General features: G+C 34.6%; 1 protein-coding gene across 3 annotated transcripts in view; it reads left to right on the top strand.

Moving 5' to 3' along the window:
* Position 1: 1 nt before the first annotated feature.
* FAM229B (family with sequence similarity 229, member B) overlaps positions 2–14,800 on the top strand; it is a 17,547-nt gene continuing 2,748 nt past the window's right edge. Inside the window, exons 1-2 of one of the 3 annotated variants that reach the window (XM_008583881.1) lie at positions 2–87; positions 13,646–13,805. The gene's annotated coding sequence lies outside the window, so the exon portion shown is untranslated. The remainder of the gene's footprint in view (positions 88–13,645; positions 13,806–14,800) is intronic. The other 2 variants (XM_008583882.1, XM_008583883.1) reach the window with 2 other exon arrangements.

The raw sequence follows: 14,800 nt of genomic DNA, 5'->3' as shown, positions 1-14,800 counted from the left end.
AGCGACTGGGCCTAGGGACCGCAGATCCTCGCTGCCTTGTGAACATCTTTGAGCATCGGCAGCTCCGGAGGCCGGGGTAACTGGCGGGTAACTAGGCTTTGGAGTGATAATTTTAAATATGTATCTTTAAATTGTTCATGGGCCGAGGTTTAGTCTTTGTGCATAGTCTCAACACTCTGGGTGGTGGGTCAAATTCCGTTTATTCAGATTCCACGGGACTCTGCCTCAGCATCTCTGCCCTACAAATCCTTTGTTCTTAAAAAAACCGAACAATGTCGATGAGCACAAAGAACCCCCAAATATATATGTCAGGGCACAGCGAAACCTAGGTAGTCACACACTTGGACAAAAGTGGCAAAGCTAAGTTAAGAGATCCAACCAGTATTTGTTGAACGTGGTATACTCCCAATATTAACTTCTAGGTCCTCTGGAGGGTTGAAAAGAAATTAGGATAGATCCAGCTCCAAGAAGCTTACAATCTAAGCTTCTTAGAAATACTTAATGATTTACAATACTGTGTGGCGCTGAGTATGAGTGTATTAGGATTTAGTGAATGAAGATGTAGATGAATAAATAGAAGTCTGATGGAACAAATGGCATTAAAACTAAGCATTTAACATATGTACAATGTTTAGATGAGATAGAAGAGGAAGATTGAAAAATCAGGCATTCCTGAAACTTACCAACTCCTTAAAATTGTCAAACATTGAAAAATACTGTAAAATTTTGTTGATCGAATTAGACCAGATTTCAATTAAAAACTCAAGCGAATATTTAATGAGTTAACATTTTCCATTAACAATTATGAGGAACCACAAAACTCTAAGAAATCTTCTGTATTTAATAAAAAGTTAACTTATATTGTGTGGTAATAATGAACCATAATATTCAATTCATTAGAACACCTTATTTCCCCACCAGGACAAGTAATAGTTATTACATTTCTCTGATGCCTGCTTATCTGAAGTTGCAATGGGTTGTTATGTTGCTGAAACTCTTCCACGTTTCCATTTGGATATTTTAATATTCAATTCATTAGAACACCTTATTTCCCCACCAGGACAAGTAATAGTTATTACATTTCTCTGATGCCTGCTTAATCTGAAGTTGCAATGGGTTGTTATGTTGCTGAAACTCTTCCACGTTTCCATTTGGATATTTTTCACCTTGGTATTTATATCTCTTAATGATTAATAGGCAGATTAATAGTGATTAATAGGCAGCTTTTAATCAAGCAAGTTTTGCAGTTGTTGGATTTAATCTCATCTGCTTATTGGTGAGCATGTGGTTAGTGGTGGAGGTGCAGTCAGGCACTTCAGGTCTTGATGTTGAAGTACCAAAGTCTGGGGCTTCCAAAATTTGCAAATCTTGTTTCAGTTTGTAGGCAGTCATGTGAGTAGGTCTGTATCAGTGAACTATGGCACCAGTTCACCTGGTATTCTGGACTCTGCAGAGCTCTACCCCTCATACAGTCCCAGTCATTATTCTCCAGAAGCCATACATGAGAAAGAAGTTAAATTAAGAAAGTTCTAACAAGTTTCAGCAATAACTTCAGTCTGGAGAGAATCAGATTGAAAGACAATTCTGCTTAAGAGTCAAGTAAGGTAGAATTTTACATACCAGCCACTTCAGGACCTCAGTATAGGCAAATCCAGGTTAGCCAAGTAGAGATCAGCTGAACAGTAGGCTATCCACAGTCTTATAAGCAAGAAAAATGTTTTTGGTTGGAGCCACTGAGATTATGGGGTTCAATAGTATTAACACACTGAAAAAAGACATTGGACAGAATTTCACATGCTAAATATCAGCAAGACAAAAAATCATTGAGAACCATGCAGACTATTACTATAAAAAGGAGGAAGAAAGGAGGGAAACATACAAAAGATGGACAAAGTACATGACCTGGAATAAAACCTAAGTGGGCAGAAAAGAAAACTGATCATATGTAGTTTGTGCTGTAGAAGACTCAATAATAAGAATATGAATACACTAAGGACCTTAGAGACAAAATGCTAAGATGATATATTGAGAAATAAGCTCTGCAAAGGCTTAGTCTTGCCTTTTTTGTCTACTGCTATATCCCTAGTACCTAGAATCTTGTCTGATATACAGTAGATAATAAATAAATATTTGAAGAAAAAACTGAAATAAAACGGAGATAGAAGAACTAAGGAAAGTAACTGAAGACCAAAATGCTCATCTTAAAGAACTAATGAATAATTCTTAAAAGCATGAAGGAGACTATATAGAAGAAAATCAAATTACTGACATAGAGGGAAGGCTTGAGATAATCTTGGAAAATGCTGAAGCAAAGAACAAAGATATTAAAGCTATTAGAAGATAGTATATATGAAAGAGACAAAGATTGCTCAACACAAGATTAATACATTCCCCTGAAAAAGAGAACACAACAAATGGAAGAATAAATGTGCTTAATGATATAAAAAATAATAAATGAAAAAAACCCCCCTATAGATTAAAAGTATACACCATCTTCCATGGCAAAATTTCTGTAGAAGAATCAATGCCAAGGGATATATCATGGGTAAGTTAGGAAATTTTCAGAATAAAGAAAGACTTCTTTAGCTCCTCGGGCAAGAAACAAAAAGGGGAGTGGAGTGGAGAAAAAACAATAGTCTGCTTTAGATTCAGCTATAGCACATTCAGTACTGGAAGACATTGAAAAAATGCTACAAAGTTCTGAAAGGAAGTAAAATGTGTTCCATGAAAATATACTTCTATAGATTTCCAAGTTGTCATTTAAATATAATTTGAATTTATGTGTGCTGTGTCAAATTTTATTCTTGCTTGCACACTGCCGTTTCTGAACTCTTCTCTTTCTCATATAACTTGATAAACACAGTCAATAGGAACCTACATGTTATTAACATTCTGTTTTCCAACTTCTTCCCCTGGCATTTAAGTTTATTTGAAAAAATGCTACAAAGTTCTGAAAGGAAGTAAAATGTGTTCCATGAAAATATACTTCTATAGATTTCCAAGTTGTCATTTAAATATAATTTGAATTTATGTGTGCTGTGTCAAATTTTATTCTTGCTTGCACACTGCCGTTTCTGAACTCTTCTCTTTCTCATATAACTTGATAAACACAGTCAATAGGAGCCTACATGTTATTAACATTCTGTTTTCCAACTTCTTCCCCTGGCATTTAAGTTTATTAAGTAATGAACTTAAAGAATCATTTGCCTTCTAGTTTATCACAGAGTTTTCTAAAGGTTTTTTTCCAATAGGTATGTCACTGAATAACACAGATTACTATCATTTCAACTTCCAACAGCAGTTTCCTTGTCAATTGCTGCTTGACCACTAAGGTAGTGACTATATTTCAGGTTTTCTGATGACAGTTCCTAAGTCTGGACCTAAGTCTGTATAAGTCAGGATAAACTTTGTTATACTGTGGTAACAACCAACCCCCAAATATCAGTGGTATAAAACAATAAATGTTTATTCTTTTGCACATGATACATGTCCATTGAGGGGTTCCTGGGGGCTATGCTTTATGTTATCCTTCATCTAGCACCGAGGCTGATGAGTTACCATTATTTGTTCCATTTCTGGTTTATTTTATTTTACATTGATAAATAATAATTGTATACGTTTATGGTATAAAATTGATGTTTTAATGTATGATTACATTGTGGAATGATTAAGTAAAGCTCATTAACAGTATTTGTCTTCTTGGGACTGGCTTATTTCACTTAGCTTAATGTCCTCCAGGTTCATCTATGTTGTTGCAAATGACAGAATTTTCTTCTTTTTAAAGACCGAATAGTATTCCATTGTGTATATATACCAAGTTTTCTTTATGTCTTCATCTGTTGATGGATACTTAGGTTGCTTCCATGTATTAGCTATTGTGAATAATTCTGCAGTGAACGTGGGAGTGCAGATATCTTTTCTACTTGCTGATTTCAATTCCTTTGAAAATATACCCAGAAGTGGGATTGCTGGATCATATGGTGATTCTATTTTTAGTTTTCTGAGGCACCTCTATACTATTTTCAATAATGGCTGCATTATTTACATTCCTACGAACAGTATACAGGGTTCTCTTTTCTCCACATCCTTGACAACCCTTGTTATCTTTTGTCTTTTTGATAATAGCCATCCTAACAGGTGTGAGGTGATATATCTCATTGTGGTTTTAATTTTCATTTTTCTAATGATTAGTGATGTTAAGCATTTTTTCATATATCTGTTGTCCAGTCATATGTCTTCTTTTGAGAAATGTCTATTCAGGTCCCTTGCCCATTTTCAAGTTGGGTTATTTGTTTTGTTATTATTAGGCTGTTTGAGTTTCTTATATATTTTGAATATTTTCCCATTATTAGAAGTATGGTTTGTAAATATTTTCTCCCAATCCATGGGTTGTCTCTTCACTCTGTTAATTGTTTCCGTTGCTGTGCAGAAGATTTTTAGTTTGATGCAATTCCATTTGTCTGTTTTANTCTGGACTCTGCAGAGCTCTACCCCTCATACAGTCCCAGTCATTATTCTCCAGAAGCCATATATGAGAAAGAAGTTAAATTAAGAAAGTTCTAACAAGTTTCATCAATAACTTCAGTCTGGAAAGAATCAGATTGAAAGACAATTCTGCTTAAGAGTCAAGTAAGGTAGAATTTTACATACCAGGCATTTCAGGACCTCAGTATAGGCAAATCCAGGTTAGCCAAGTAGAGATCAGCTGAACAGTAGGCTATTCACAGTCTTATAAGCAAGAAAAATGTTTTTGGTTGGAGCCACTGAGATTTTGGGGTTCAATAGTATTAACACACTGAACAAAGACATTGGACAGAATTTCACATGCTAAATATGAGCAAGAGAAAAAAATCATTGAGAACCATGCAGACTATTACTATAAAAGGGAGGAAGAAAGGAGGGAAACATAAAAAGATGGACAAAGTACATGATCTGGAATAAAACCTAAGGGGGCAGAAAAGAAAACTGATCATATGTACTTTGTGCTGTAGAAGACTCAATAATAATATGAATACACTAAGGACCTTAGAGACAAAATGCTAAGATGATATATTGAGAAATAAGCTCTGCAAAGGCTTAGTCTTGCCTTTTTTGTCCACTGCTATATCCCTAGTACCTAGAATCTTGTCTGATATACGGTAGATAGTAAGTAAATATTTGAAGAAAAAACTGAAATAAAACGTAGATAGAAGAACTAAGGAAATTAACTGAAGACCAAAATGCCCATCTTAAAGAACTAATGAATAATTCTTAAAAGCATGAAGGAGAAGACTATATAGAAGAAAATCAAATTACTGACATAGAGGGAAGGCTTGAGATAATCTTGGAAAATGCTGAATTGAAGAACAAAGATATTAAAGCTATTAGAAGATAATATATATGAAAGAGACAAAGATTGCTCAACACAAGATTAATACATTCCCCTGAAAAAGAGAACACACAAATGGAAGAATAAATGTGCTTAATGATATAAAAAATAATAAAGGAAAAAAAAACCCCTATAGATTAAAAGCATACACCATCTTCCATGGCAAAATTTCTGTAGAAGAATCAATACCAAGGGATATATCCTGGGTAATTTAGAAAATTTTCAGAATAAAGAAAGAGTTCTTTAGCTCCTCGGGCAAGAAACAAAAGGGGGAGTGGAGTGGAGAAAAAACGATTAGTCTGCTTTAGATTCAGCTATAGCACATTCAGTACTGGAAGACATTGAAAAAAATGCTACAAAGTTCTGAAAGGAAGTAAAATGTGTTCCATGAAAATATACTTCTATAGCTTTCCAAGTTGTCATTTAAATATAATTTGAATTTAGTGTGCTGTATCAAATTTTATTCTTGCTCACACACTGCTGTTTCTGAACTCTTCTCTTTCTCATATAACTTGATAAACACAGTCAATAGGAACCTACATGTTATTAACATTCTGTTTTCCAACTTCTTGCCCTGGCATTTAAGTTTATTAAGTAATGAACTTAAAGAATCATCTGCCTTCTAGTTTATCACAGAGTTTTCCAAAGGTTTTTTTTCCAATAGGTATGTCACTGAATAACACAGATTACTATCATTTCAGCTTCCAACAGCAGTTTCCTTGTCAATTGCTGCTTTTGACCACTAAGATAGTGACTATATTTCAGGTTTTCTGATGGCAGTTCCTAAGTCTGGACCTAAGTCTGTATAAGTCAGGATAAACTTTGCTATGCTGTGGTAACAACCAATTCCCAAATCTCAGTGGTATAAAACAACAAATGTTTATTCTTTTGCACATGATACATGTCCATTGAGGGGTTCCTGGGGGCTATGCTTTATGTTATCCTTCATCTAGCACCGAGGCTGATGAGTTACCATTATTTGTTCCATTTCTGGTTTATTTTATTTTACATTGATAAATAATAACTGTATATGTTTATGGTATAAAATTGATGGTTTTTTTTTTTTTTTGTCTTTTGTCTTTTTTCCGTGTCCGGCAATGGATCGCAACCCTCAGTGTTGCCCCCGTACCGGGCCGGGGACCGGCAACGGGACCGCAACCCTCAGTGTTGCTCCCGCGCCTCGCTCAGCCAGTGAGCGGGAACCAGTCTGTATGTGGGATCCGAACCCTTGGGCGGGAGCGCCGCCGCGCTTCCCAAGCGGCGCACTTATCCAGTGCGCCACCGGGCCGGCCCTAAAATTGATGTTTTAATGTATGATTACATTGTGGAATGATTAAGTAAAGCTCATTAACAGTATTTGTCTTCTTATGACTGGCTTATTTCACTTAGCTTAATGTCCTCCAGGTTCATCTATGTCATTGCAAATGACAGAATTTTCTTCTTTTTAAAGACTGAATAGTATTCCAATGTGTATATATACCAAATTTTCTTTATGTCTTCATCTGTTGATGGATACTTAGGTTGCTTCCATGTATTAGCTATTGTGAATAATTCTGCAGTGAATGTGGGAGTGCAGATATCTTTTCTACTTGCTGATTTCAATTCCTTTGAAAATATACCCAGAAGTGGGATTTCTGGATCATATGGTGATTCTATTTTTAGTTTTCTGAGGCACCTCTATACTATTTTCGATAATGGCTGCATTATTTACATTCCTACGAACAGTATACAGGGTTCTCTTTTCTCCACATCCTTGACAATCCTTGTTATCTTTTGTCTTTTTGATAATAGCCATCATAACAGGTGTGAGGTGATATATCTCATTGTGGTTTTAATTTTCATTTTTCTAATGATTAGTGATGTTAAGCATTTTTTCATATATCTGTTGTCCAGTCGTATGTCTTCTTTTGAGAAATGTCTATTCAGGTCCCTTGCCCGTTTTTAAATTGGGTTATTTGTTTTGTTATTATTAGGCTGTTTGAGTTTCTTATATATTTTGAATATTTTCCCATTATTAGATGTATGGTTTGTAAATATTTTCTCCCAATCCATGGGTTGTCTCTTCACTCTGTGAATTGTTTCCGTTGCTGTGCAGAAGATTTTTAGTTTGATGCAATTCCATTTGTCTGTTTTAGCTTTTGTTGCCTATGCTATTGGGGTCCTTGCCTGGGCCAACATGGTAGAGGTTTCCCCCTATGTTTTCTTCTAGTATTTTACAGTTTCAGGTCTTACATTTAAGTCTTTAATGCATTTTGAGTTGATTTTTGTATTTAGTGTGAGAAACATTTCTGGGTTTTGTGGCAGAGACAAAGACAGCTCAGGAGGGTCTTGCACTGGCAATTAATGGTTGCTTATAATTCACTGGCCAAAACTAGTTACATGGGCTCCAAGTAATAATAAGGGGGTCAGGAATTGCAATTCCTAAAAGATAGAAAGCCAAAAATATTTGATGAACATTTTAAAGTCCTGCCCAAAGATTCCTGGACATTACATCAGAATACAGCATCTGTGGTAGACAGCTTTTAAGATGTCACCTAATGATCTCTGTTTCCTTTTCTTGTGTAATCCCCTCTCCTTGAATCTGGGCTGGACCTAGTGACTTCTTCCTAATGAATAGTGCCCCAATACAGCCCAATGGCTACTCTGAGTTGAGGAGATAGAGTTGAGAATTCTGGGGGACTAAGGCAGCTAGAATTTGCAAGACAGAATTCCAGAGAGGAGAGAGTGTACAAAAAGAAATCTCTGGAAATCTTCGGGGGATTCCACATGAGCCTAAACTGAGTACTGATCATTTCACACTGCATGCATGTATGAAACCTACCTAAGACTGAGGAAAGAACCACGGAAATAGAAGGTAGAACAATTCCTGGTGTTCACACAGAGTGGGACTAATTAACATTCCCAAATATCCTGAGTGTAGAAACCTTGTAATATATTGAGCTTTGAGTTGAGTACTCAGAGTGGTATTGCCTCAGTCACAGAGATAAATTAGCCCTAGATGAAAGGCTGTCATTATCCAGCCTAAGAAAGTATAAAACCAAACCTCCAAAGAACCAAGCTGTTTCCAAATAACTGTGTCCCAGATCAAAACTCAAAAGTACTTGGAAAACTAAAAATAAAATTATTCATCAATGTAAAATCACAATGTCTGATATCTAAATAAAAAATTTTCAGATGTGCAAAAAGATGAGCCATAATGAGAAAAATCAGTTAGTTAAAAACAGACTAAGAAATGGCACAAATGAAGGGATTAATAAACAAGGACATTAAAACAACTGTTATACATATATACTATACATTCAATAAGGCAGAAGGAAGCATGAACAGATTATGAAAGATAAAAATATAAAAAAGAATTCAACATGAACTGTTAGAGATAAAAAGCATGATGTCTAAGATGAAAAGTGGATGGAATTAAAAATGTATGTAATTAAAAGGAATTATGAGACATTGCAAAAGAACAGTGAATTTAAAGATGTAGCAAATGGAAACTGCAAGATAAAACAGAGAATAAAAAGATTTTAAGAAAAAGGAGTATCAATGGGCTGTGGGATAACTTTAAACAGCTTAATATACAAGTAATTGGAGTTCCAGAAGGAGAGAACAAAAAACATTTGAAGAAATAATAGTTGAAAAATTTCCAAATGTGATAAACATTATCAACCCACAGATCCAACAAGCTCAATGAAGCTTAGGCACAAGAAACAGGAAGAGAATGACACCAAGCACATTATAATCAAATTGCTTAATATCAGCAATAAAGAGCAAATCTTAAAAGCAGTGCATTAGTTAGTTTTTGTCACTTAGAATACCTGAAACAGGGTAATTTATAAAGAGACAAAATTTATTTCTTACAGTTATGGAGGCTGGAAAGTCTGAGATCCAGGCAGCACATTTATTGAGGGTCTTCTTGGTGGGGACTCTCCGAAGAGTCTAGATGTGGCACAGAGTATTAAACAGTGAGATGGTAAGAGCATGTTAACATGCTTTCTTCCTCTTGTAAAGCCACTAGTCTGCTCCCATGATACCCCATTAATCCATTAATCTGTGTGGATTAATTCACTCATTTGGGCATAGCCCTTGTCATCCAATAGCCTCTTAAAGGCTTCACCTTTCAAATACTATAGTTGGATTTCTCACCCTTTTAATACTGATACAACGTGGATTAAATTTCAACATGAGATTTGGAGGGGACATTCAATCTATAGCAAGCAGCCAGAGAGAAAAGACACATTACAAATAGAAGAACAAAAATAAGAATAGCAAACCTCTTGTTGGAAACAATGTGTAAGCCATAAAATATTGGACAAAAATATTTAAAGTACTTAAACAAAACAAAACAAAACAAAACTGCCAATTTAGGATTCTATACCTTATGAAAATATTGTTTAAAAATGAAGGTGAAATAAAAAGATACAAAAGTTGGATGGATTAATCACTAGCAGACCAGCACTATTAAATGAAAACCTTCAGGCAAAAGGAAAGTGATGCTGGAAGAAAATCTGCACCTATTCAATGGGATAGAGAGCACTGAAAATGATAAATATGTAGGTAAGTATATAAAAAGACTTCTCATTATTCTTGGGCTTATGGTAATTAATAGAGAATATTTAGAGACTTCACCATCTTTTTATTCACCATTTATACTTCACCTATTTATCCATTGTTTTAAAAAATCTCTGAAAAGGAGAATTGCTTAAAGAAAAACTAATATGTTGTGGGGTTTATCATATAGGTAGATGTAAAGATCATAGAATGGGAGAGGGGAAAGTGAATATACTCTTGTAAGTTTCTTCTAGTATATGTGAAGGGGTATAATGTTACTTGAAGGCAGACTAAAAAGTTAAAGATGTATACTAAAACCCTAAAGTAAACAAAAACAAAACAAGACACAAGAATGTATAACAATAAACCAATAATGGAGATAAAATAGATTAATGAAATACACTCAGTTTAGCACAGAATAAGAAGAAAAAGGGAAGAGAAAACTGATGGCCCATAGAATAGAAAGATCAAGATGGCAGATTTAAATCCAACCTTATCTATCACATTTAATGTAAATAATTGAAACACCCTAATTAAAAGACAGAGATCATCAGAATGGATAAAATAAGTGAGACTCTACTGTATACTGTTTATAAGAAACCCACTTTGAGTATAAAAATCAAATGGATTAAAAGTGAAAGAATAGAAAGTAGCTATGCAAATTTCAGACAAAGTAGATTTCAGAGCAAAGAATATTAGGGATAAACAAAGATATTTCATAATGATAAAGGTGTCAATTCATCAAGAGGACATAACAATAATATACACTTATATGCCTAATAACAGAGCTTCAAAATATATGAAGCCAAAACTGACAGAACAGATAGGAAAAATAGATAAATTAACAACTATAAAGTTGGAGACTTCAACACCATTATTTCAATAACTGATTAACAAATATACAGAAAATCAGGAAGAATAGAGAAGATTTGAACAATTCTGTCAACCAACTAATTACCTATACTTCACCCAACAATAGCATAACACACATTCTTTTTAAGTGCACATGGAGTGTTTACCGAGATAGTTCATATTCTGGCCATTAAAAACAAGTCTCGGTAAATTCAAAAGGATTTGAAACATGCAAAGAATGTTCTCTATAAAAATGGAATCTAATTAGATATAAATAACAGAAAAATAAAATATTTCCAAATATTTGAAAACTAAACAGTGTAGTTATAAATAACTCATAGGTATAAGAAGAAAACAAAAGGAAAAATTTTAACTGAAGAAAATAAAAATAAAAAATTTCTAAATTTGTTGAATGCAGCTAAAGTAGTGGTTTCATGGAAATTTGTAGAATTATATGCATATATTAGAAAAGATGGGAGGTCTCAAATCAATGACCGAAGCTTCTACCTTAAGAAACTAGGAAAAGGAAAGATAAGCCCAAAGTAAACAGAGGAAAGGAAATAGTAAAGATTGGAGTGAAATAAAATGAATAGAAAACAGAAAATTAGAGAAAAATCAGTGAAACCTCAGTATGTGTCCTGAGAAATTAAAATTCTTTGGTGGGCTTTCTTGCTCATAAAATAAAAGTCTAAAATCTTTAACTTGGGTTCATGCCTGTACTTATCTCTCAGATCATATTTCTTTTTTATTTTCTATGCTGTGGCTATGCTTGCCTTTCAGATCTTTTGTTGTCGTCTCTACTGTCACATGACCTTTGCATATGCTGTTTTTTTCTGTTTTTCCCCACCCCAGCTGTCTCAATGATTTTGCCTCTTACCCATTTCCACCTAGTTAATACCTACTTACCCTTTAGATTTAGATTTGATATCCTAGTCTGGAACATATCCTACCCTAAACTGTAAACTACACTAGAACAGGAATTGCGTTTGGTTTTACCCAATCTTGTATCTTTAGCACTTAACACATGACTCTCATGGTGGATACTCAGCAAATATTTGTTGAATGAATGAATAAAATCTAATAATGGGCCCATTTTCTTAGGATATAACCAGTTCAAACATCTCTGCTTTTCTGCATCTCATAAATCAGTATCTTGAGAATTGAAAGATCATTATTCTTGGGCTTATGGTAATTAAGAGAGAATATTTAGAGACTTCACCATCTTTTTATTCACCATTTATACTTCACCTATTTATCCATTGCTTTGTGAAGATCTGCCAGAGAGTCAAGTTCATTTTGTCTTCTGATATATTACTCTAATGCTGTAGAGTTTCATCATTGTACTGTTTCGTTTGCTTTATTTTATTTATCCATACTAAAGAAACTTGGCACAACTTTTGCCTAATGGACTACTTAGAAATAATTGTAAGTTGGAGGAATTTAAGAACATCCCATGGGCAGATATTTTACTTTGTAGTTTTAAAGATATATCAATGTCCGAAGAGTGAAATCAATGTGAAGTGAAATCAACCCTGATTTCAGGAATTACACAAAAAGATAAGAGAACTAGTACTGTTTGAGTTTTTGTATCCCAGACATTGGCTCATATGTGTTAGATTTTTTATTCCTCACAACTCTATGAGGTTGTAATTAATATTATTTTAATAGACAAACTTTTAGTGATTTGCTCAAAATCTCAGAGTTAAGATGGTGTCAAAGTTCAAACCTAATTCTGATGCCAAAATCCGTACTTTTTCCACTGCCACCTCCTCTCAAACATGTAAACTAGTAAAAAATGTTGTCATTCTAAGGACCACGTGTTTAGGTCCTAATGAAACAGTAGCTAACAATGGCCAGCAATTATTTCACTTTGCCTGACTGTGACACAGTCAGTTAAATGATTTCTCTAAACTAAAATTGCGATCAACTTATTCACAGATAACACCCTAGTAAGAAAAAGAAGGTAGAGGCAAGATTTTATCTAATAACAACTTAATTCTTATGTAAAATGCAAATTTTCTATAACATAAGTTATANTTTTATCTAATAACAACTTAATTCTTATGTAAAATGCAAATTTTCTATAACATAAGTTATATGAAAACACAGCAGTGGGAAATTAGCATAAAATGTAGGTATTTAAGATAGTTTTATTAAGTTAAAAAATGCTCACTATAATTTAATAGTTTAGTCATCCACTATGAAAATTGAAGAATTGGTTAGCTGAAGAGTTAAATCCTGGCTTAAGTTTAAACATAAACATTACTGAATAGGGTATACTTCATGCTGTTGATATAGAAGCCAAGAACAGGCTGGGAGAGAGAGAGTAGTCCAAAGAAATGGACTGATGGTATAAGCAGAGAAGCAGCTCAGGGATCCAGGAAATAGAATAATGAGGACAGTACATGATGAACGCTTCCTTTTGCAATTGATGTTATTCTTGCCCTTTGGGACTTTCAAGTCTCTCTTGAGGAAAAGGAAAGAAGAGGTAGTCCAGACATCAGAGAGCGGGTATAAAGAATCCCATGTAGGAAGAGCTTTAGGGAAATTTTAAAGGTGTGGTTTGAGTTTGAGGGTATTAGAGTGGGATGAATATGTCGATAATTGGATTAATTTGGTTTATTAGTTAAGGGAGTCTGGGAGATAAAGAGAATGAGGAAAATGATATATAAAGTGAGAAAAATCTCATGTGATTTTGTGCGGGTTGGATAGATTGTAAATCTTCATCCATAGATGAAAATACTTAATATTGTTAGGACATATGGAAGTGAAAATAAGAATGAAACCCTCAAAAAAAAAAAAAACCCTTAGAGACACTTAATTTTTAGGTAAGTTTCAGCTTGTTGCTGGAGCTATGAAGTAAGACATTTGATTCTTTAGCAGGTAGGAAACCATGTGAAAGAATCTTCTGATGTCATAATTTCTGGGTGTCACTGGAACCTTTGGTCATCATTCCTTCGGCAATTCCAGCCTTCTATAGAAGGCCAATAGAAGCAGTTGATTTATTCACCTCTGCAGGAATCAGACTCAGCCTATTTTGGTAAGTCTATGTATCCTTGATCAAGTTAGCTAAAACTTTATACCTACACGGATAGATAGATATACACCTGCTAAACCATAAAGTTTACTATAGTTTTACTAAGTTGTCATTGAGAAAAATGCTTTTTCTCTTGGTGATTGAAAGAGTCTATAAAAATCATTATATAATATTCAGATTCTTAAAACTTAGTAATTTAATTTTATTATTACTACCAATAAACCTTTACTTATGAGGCACAGAGTAAACGACTAGGCATAAGAAAGTTTTAAGACTTTTTTCATTTTTCCTATTGTTTGTGGGCTAGTAGTTGAAGACATGCAAATTCATTCAAAATAGTGTTATGAAATGCCCACTGTGTGTCAAGCACTCTTCTAGGTATTAAGGGTTTAGTGGTGACAAAGACACACATGGAATTGGGGGAGGATATTAAATAAAACATTTACAAAAAATTAGGGCAGTGTTTCTCAACAGGGGGCAATTTTGCCTCTCTCCCCCACCTGGGGACTTTTGGTGATGTCTGCAGACATTTTTGACTGTAATTTTGGGGGAGGGGTGCTGTTGGCATCTAGTAGGTGGAGGCCTTGGATGCTGTAAAACATCCTACAGTATATCAGACAGTCTCCCCCTGCCCCCACTAAGAATTATCTGGTCCTAAATGTCAATAGTGCCATAGTTGAAAAACTCTGAATTAGAATGGTAATAACTGTTACAAAGCGGAAATAAAGGGTGCTATGAAAACTTAGGTAATAGGGGTTAGGGCTTCTCTGAGAAAATGAAATGTAAATTCAGACTTAGGGGTGAGTTGGCCCTAGCAAGTGAAGGGTGGGAGCAGTGGGGTGGGGGAGGGTCCCAAGCAGAGGCAAGAGTAGGTAGTAAGGAGTTTATTTGTACAAGAGGTCTTCAGAAAGTTCATGGAAAGATTTGTGTTACCTTTTAATTCTATTTTTCCACAAAATTTTTGAGGTACCCTTGTGTGTGTGTGTGCGCGCGTGTGT

This window comes from Galeopterus variegatus, unplaced genomic scaffold (assembly GCF_000696425.1).
Source record: "Galeopterus variegatus unplaced genomic scaffold, G_variegatus-3.0.2 Scaffold3070, whole genome shotgun sequence".
In the NCBI taxonomy this organism is placed as follows: Eukaryota; Metazoa; Chordata; class Mammalia; order Dermoptera; family Cynocephalidae; genus Galeopterus; species Galeopterus variegatus.
The sequence above is the reverse complement of the archived record's forward strand: the minus strand, read 5'-3'. Positions and strand labels throughout refer to the sequence as shown.